General features: G+C 36.7%; 1 pseudogene; it reads left to right on the top strand.

Moving 5' to 3' along the window:
* The first annotated feature begins 414 nt into the window (after positions 1-414).
* LOC123787676 (large ribosomal subunit protein eL15 pseudogene) lies at positions 415-1,026 on the top strand (annotated as a pseudogene).
* Positions 1,027-7,212: the final 6,186 nt, after the last annotated feature.

Below are 7,212 nucleotides of genomic sequence, written 5' to 3'. Positions count from 1 at the left end.
GCAGCAGAGCTGAAGAAAATACATCATGCCAATTGTAGCATAGAAATGTAACTGTTGAAGAATTTATCAAAACTTTGGATACTTTTGAGTTTATTAAGGATTTTATTTAGAATGACATTACATATGTCAAAGGACGAGGCTACTAAGGCAACCTGGCACAAGATTGATTTTATTGTTCATATCCATGTTTTAAAGCCCAGTTTAAATTGGGAAAATTATTTTATTTATGGACAAGTTTTAGATGTCAAAAGTTGAGTGCTCATTTTCACAGTGCATTGGACATTGCCTTCAGTAGGGTAAAAATTATTCTGGTCAGGGTAATAAACGTTATATCTTTGCAAATAACATGTGATAGGGGAGAAAGGTTCTTTCCTTTCCATCTGGAGGTAGCCATCAGCTCAAAGGTAAGCCAAGATGGGCACTTACAAGTACATACAGGAGCTATGGAGGAAGAAGCAGTTCAACATAATGCACTTTCTTCTCAGGGTATACTGCAGGCAGTACCACCAGCTCTTTGCATTCCACAGGGCTCCCTGCCCAACTCTTCCTAATAAAGCACGTGTACTGGGGTACAGGGCCAAGCAACACTATGCCATATATAGGATTCATGTGCTATGGTGGTCACAAACGCCCAGTTCCTAAGGGTGCAACCTACCTCAAGCTTGTCTGTCCATCATGGTGTCAACCAGCTAGAGTTTGCCTGAAGCCTTCAGGCTGTTGTAGAGGAATGAGCTGGACACCATGATGGGGCTCTGAGTATACCGAATTCTTACTGAGTTGGCAAAGATTCCACGTACAAATTTTCTGATGTTATCTTTATTGATCCATTCTATAAAGCTATCAGAGGGTATCCTCACACCCAGTGGATCACCAAACCAGTCCAGACACTGGGAGATGGGAGAGCTGACATCTGCAGGCCACAAGAGATGTGGCCTTGTAAAGGGTCACAAATTCCACCACACTATTGGTGGTTCTTGCTATGGCATAGAGAAGACACATACTCTACAGCTCTGCCGTTATCACTAATATAATTAATGTTTTTAAAATTCTTACCTAATAAACAATTCAGGACAGGCATGCCTGCTTGAAAGGTTCTTTAATTTGTCTGTTAAAATTAGTTGTCTGCAGGGTGCCTGGGTAGCTCAGTTGGTTAAGCACCTAGTACAGAATTCAGCTCAGGTCTTGACCTCAGGGTTGTGAGTTCAAGACCTGCATTGGGTTCCAGCCTGTGCATGGAGACTACTTTAAAAAAAATAAAAATAAAAATCAGTTGTCTGCAGATTGTTCCATGAATGCAATGTCAGATTATGGAAGTTGAAGTGCAATAATGTTTGAAGATTCTAAGTGATGGTGTATCTTGTTTCTTTTTCTTTTCTTTTTTTTTTTTTTTTTTTGCATTATGTTCAGTTAGCCAACATATAGTACTTACTAAGTTTTTGTTCTAGTGTTCAATGATTCATTAGTTGCTCATAACACCCATTGCTCATCCCAACATGTGCTCTCCTTAATACCCACCACCTGGTCACCACATCCCCCACCCCCTCCCTTCTTCAACCCTTAGTTTGTTTCCTGGAGCCCAGAGTCTCTCACGATTTGTCTCCCTCTCTGATTTCTTCCCATTCAGTTTTCCCTCCCTGCCCCTGTGGTCCTCTGCTCTATTCCTTATATTCCGCATATGGTAATTGTCTTTCTCTTCTTGGCTTCTTTCACTTAGCATAATCCCCTCTAGTTCCATCCATGTTGATGCAAACGGTGGGTATTCATCCTTCCTGATGGCTGAATAATATTCCATTGTATATACGAACCACATCTTCTTTATCCATTCATCTGTTGAAGGGCATCTCAGCTACTTCCACAGTTTGGCTATTGTGGACATTGCTGCTATGAACATTGGGGTGCATGTGTCCCTTCTTTTCACTAAATCTGTATCTTTGGGGTAGATGCCTAGTAGTGCAATCACTGGGTTGTAGGGTAGCTCTATTTTTAACATCTTGAGGAACCTCCATACTGTTTTCCAGAGTGGCTGTACCAACTTGCATTCCCACCAAGAGTGCAAGAGGGTTCCCCCTTCACTACAACCTTGCCAACACTTGTTGTTTCCTGTCTTGTTAATTTTGGCCATTCTAGCTGGTGTAAGGTGGTATCTCATTGTGGTTTTGATTTGTATTTCTCTGATAGCTAGTGATATTGAACATTTTTCATGTGTCTGTTAGCCATTGGTACGTCTTCTTTGGAGAAGTATCTGTTCATGTCTTCTGCCCATTTTTTGACTGGATTATTTGTTTTTTGGGTATTGAGTTTGAGAAGTTCTTTATAGATCTTGGATACCAGCCTTTATCTATAATGTCATTTGCAAATATCTTCTCCCATTCTGTAGGTTGGCTTTTAGTTTTATTGATTCCTTCACTGTGCAGAACCTTTTTATGTTGATGAAGTCCCAATAGTTTTTTTGTTTGTTTGTTTGTTTGTTTGTTTTTGCTTTTGCTTCCTTGCCTCAGGAGACATATCTAGAGAGAAATTGCTATGGCTGATGTCAGAGAGGTTACTGCGTATGTTCTGTTCTAGGATTTTTATGGGTTCAGGTCTCATCTAGGTCTTCAATCTACTTCAAGTTTATTTTTGTGTGTGGTGTAAGAACATGGTCCAGTTTCATTCTTTTGTATGATTCTGTCCAGTTTTCCCAACACCATTTGTTGAAGAGACTGTCTTTCACACTGGATACTCTTTCCTGCTTTGTTGAAGATTAATTGACCACATAATTATGGGTCCATTTCTGGGTTTTCTATTCTGTTCCATGGATCTATGTGTCTGTTTTTGTGCCAATATCATACTGTTTTGATCACTATAGCTTTGTAATACAACTTGAAGTCCAGGATTGTGATGCCTCCAGACTTGCTTTTCTTTTTCAAGATTGCTTTGGCTATTTGGGGTCTTTTGTGGTTCCATATAAATTTTAGGATTGTTTGTACTAGCTCTGTGAAAAATGCTGGTGGTATTTTGATATGGATTTCATTAAATGTGTGGATTGCTTTGAGTTGTATAGACATTTTAACAATATCTGTTCTCCAAATCCATGACTCTGGAATGTACTTCCATTTCTTTGTGTCCTCTTCAGTTTCTTCCATCAGTTTTTTATAACTTTCAGATTGTAGGTCTTTCACCACTTTGGTTAGGTTTATTCGTAGGTATTTATTCTTATTGGTGTAATTATTAATGGGATTATTTTCTTAATTTCTTGTTCTGCTGCTTCAGTATTGGTGTATAGAAATGCAACACATTTCTGTACATTGATTTTGTATCCTGCAATTTTATTGAATTCATTTATCGGTTCTGGCTGGTTTTTGTTTTAGTCTTTGTGGTTCTCTTTATATACTATCATGCCATCTGCAAATAGTGAAAATTTGACTTCTTCTTTGCCAATTTGGATGCCTTTTATTTATTTTTGATTGCTGTGGCTAGGGCTTCTTGTACAATGTCAAATAAAAGTGGTGAGAGTGGGCACCCTTATGTTGTTCTTACCTTAGGGGAAAAGCTATGTTTTTCCCCATTGAGGATGATGTTTACTGTGGGTTTTTCATATATATGGCCTTCATCATGTTGAGGTATGTTTCCTCTATTCTTCCTTTGTTAAATGTTTTTATCATGAATGGATGTTGTACTTTGTCAAATGCTTTTTGTACATCTATTCAAATGATCATATGGTTCTTGTATTTTCTTTTATTGAAGTGATGTATCATGTTGATTGATTTGTGAATTTTGAACCAGGCTTGCAACTTGGGAATAAATCTCACTTGAATGTTTTTTTTTTAACATATTGTTAAATTCAGTTTGCTAATATTTAGTTGAGGATTTTTGCATCGGTGTTCATCAAGGTTATTGTCTTATAGTTTTTTGTTTTGTTTTGTTTTGTTTTGTTTTTGTGGTGTCTTTATCTGGTTTTGGTATAAGGGTAATGCTGGCCTCCCAGAATGAATTTGAAAGTTTTCCCTCCTTTTCTATTATTTATTTATTTATTTATTTAAAAAATTTTATTATGTTATGTTAGTCATCATACAGTACATCATTAGTTTTTGATGTAGTGTTCCATGATTCATTGTTTGTGTATAACACCCAGTACTCCATGCAATATGTGCCCTCCTTAATACCCTTCACCGGGCTAGCCCATCCCCCCACACCCCTCCCCTCTAAAACCCTCAGTTTGTTTCCCAGAGTCCATAGTCTCTCGTGGTTCATTTCCACCTCTGTTTACCGCCCCTTCATTTTTCCCTTACTTCTACCCATCTCCCTGCTATTCCTTATGTTCCACAAATGAGTGAAACCATATGTTAATTGTCTTTCTCTGCTTGACTTATTTCACTTAGCATAATCTCCTCCAGTCCCATCCATGTTGATGCAAATGTGTAATCATCCTTTCTGATGGCTGAGTAATATTCCATTGTATATATGGACCACATTTCTTTATCCATTCGTCTGTTGATGGGCATCTCAGCTCCTTCCACAGTTTAGCTATTGTAGATATTGCTGCTGTGAACATTGGGGTGCACGATCTGTTTCATTGTGTGGGGTTCTTTTTAATTTAAATTAAATTAGCCAGCATATACTTATACTGCATCATTAGTTTTTGGTGTAGTGTTCAATGATTCATTAGTTGCATGTAACACCCAGTGCTCATCACATCACATGCCCTCCATAGTGCCCATCAGCCAGTCTTTTTTTTTTTTTTTGGTTTCTATATGACTTACTTCTGCTTTAATTTTTATTGTGTCCTTCCTTCTGCTGCTTTTAGGTTTAGTTTATTTTTCTTTTTCTAGCCTCTTTAGGTTTAAGATTAGGTTGTTTATTTGAGATTTTTTTTGCTTCTTGAGGTAGGCCTGCATTACTATATACTTCCCTCTTTTGACCACTTTTGCTCCATTCCTAAGGTTTTGGGCTGTGGTGTTTTCATTTTAATTTGTTTCCATGTACTTTTTAATTTATTCTTTAATTTTGTGGTTGACCCATTCATTGTTTAGTAGCATGTTATTTAAACTCCATGTGTTTCTGGTCTTTCCACACATTGTGTGTGTGTCGGGGGGTGCTTGACTTCTAGTTTCATAGTGTTGTGGTCAGAAAATATGCATGGTATGACTTTGATCTTCTTGAATTTGTTAAGGATTGTTTTGTGATCTATTCTGGAGATTGTTCCATGTGTAGGGGATAACAATGTGTATTCTGCTGTTTTAGTATGGAATATTCTGAATATATCTGTTAAATCCATATGTTGCAGTGTGTCATTAAAAGCAATTGTTTATTGAATTTTTGTTTGGATGATATGCTCATTGATTTAAGTGGTTGTTAAAGTCCCCTGCTATTAATGTATTAATGTCAATTTGTTCCATTATGTTTGTATTAAATGTTTTGTGTATATGGGTGCTCCTATGTTGGGTGCATAAATATTTATAATGATATATTCTTGTTGGAAGTCCCCTTCATTTTTACATAGTATCCTTTTTTGTCTGTTGTTACATTCTTTGCTCTGAAATCTAATTTGTCCAATATAAGTATTGCTACTCTGGTTTTCTTGTGACATCCACTTGTATGCTAGATATTTCTCCATTCTCTAACTTTCAATATGCAGGTGACTTTAGGTCTAAAATGAGTCTCTTGTAGGCAGCATATAGATGAGTCTTGTTTTCTCATCCATTCTGTCACCCTATGTCTTTGTATTAGAGCATTTAGTCCATTTACATTCGAGGGAATAATTGATAGATACATGTTTATTACCATTTTATTACTTGTTTTGTGGTTGTTTCTGAAGATTTTCTCTGATCTTTCCTTTCTCTCTTTCATGTTTTGCTGGGTTTTTTTAGTGATATATTTGGATTTCTTTGTCTTTGTGGTTTGCATAATTATTAGTGAGTTTTGATACATGATTACCATTAGGTTTGTATATAGCCTCGTCTGCATATCGCTGTCTATATTAAGTTGATGGTCATTTATGATTGAACCCGTTCTTATCCCCTCTCCTCCCTGTGTCTTAGGTGTATGTTATTATATTTTATATACTTTGCTTGTGAATTCCTTTATTGATTTTTATAGAAGTATTCATTTTAATTGCTACTGTGTTTCCTACCTTTATAATATCACTTGGTCTCTCCTTTCCACTCAAACAGTCCCCTTTAATATTTCTTACAGCGCTAGTTTAGTGGTCATGAATTCTAAAGATTTTGTTTCAGAAATTCTGTCTTTCTATTCTGAATGATAGCCTTGCCAGAAAGAGTATTCTTGGCTGCAGATTTTTCCCATTCAACACTTTGAATATATCATGCCACTTCCTTCTGCCTTGCAATTTCTGTTGAAAAATCTCCTGCTAGCCTTTTTGGTTTACCCTTGTAACTTACTGCTGTCTTTTATCTTTCTCCTTTTAATTTTTTCTTTATAATTAGATTTTTCAAATTTAACTAAAATGTGTCTTGGTAGGGTACTGCTTTTGTTGATTTTGATGAAAGTTCTCTGTGTCTTCTGGATCCAGATATCTGTTTCCTTCCCCAGAGTAGGGAAGTTTTCATCTATTATTTCTTCAAATATATTTTCTACCCCCTTTTATCGTTCTTATTCTACTGTGGCTCCTGTAATATGAATGTTGTAATGTTTGATGGAGTCACTGAGTTCCCTAAGTCTATTCTCATTTTGCATAATTCTTTTCTCTTTTCTTCAGCTTACTTTCCTTTACTTTGTCTTCTAGGTCACTAATTTGTTCTTCTGCTTCTTTCATCCTGATATTCATTCCATCATTCCATCAAGTGTGCTTCTCATTTCATTTTTTGTGCCCTTTATTTCTGCTATGTTATTCCTTATCTCTGTGTTAAGAGTCTCATTCATGTCTTCTACTCTTTGCTCAAGTCCAGTGAGTATCTTTATGATTATTGCTTTAAATTCTCTACCAGGCATGTTACTGATATCTGTTTCACTTAGATCTCTGTCCATGGCCTTGTCTTATTCTTTCATTTGGGAAAAATTTCTCTGTCTCCTCATTTTGTCTGTTGCTCTGCATCTGTTTCTGTTTGTTAAGGAATTCAGCTATGTCTTTGGGTCTTGAAAGTAATGAGTTTATGATGATGAGGTCCTAGAGTGCCCTGGAGTACAGCATCCCTTTTTGCCAGAATGTGGCACTGCAGGAGTGTCCTATGTGTTGCTAATTCCCGCTGTTGTGTCTGAATCAATTTTTATTTC

Source organism: Ursus americanus, chromosome X, assembly GCF_024610735.1.
Source record: "Ursus americanus isolate L20-20 chromosome X, mUrsAme1.1.p, whole genome shotgun sequence".
Taxonomy (NCBI): Eukaryota; Metazoa; Chordata; class Mammalia; order Carnivora; family Ursidae; genus Ursus; species Ursus americanus.
Note: the sequence above shows the minus strand (reverse complement) of the source record. Positions and strands in the feature narration are given on the sequence as shown.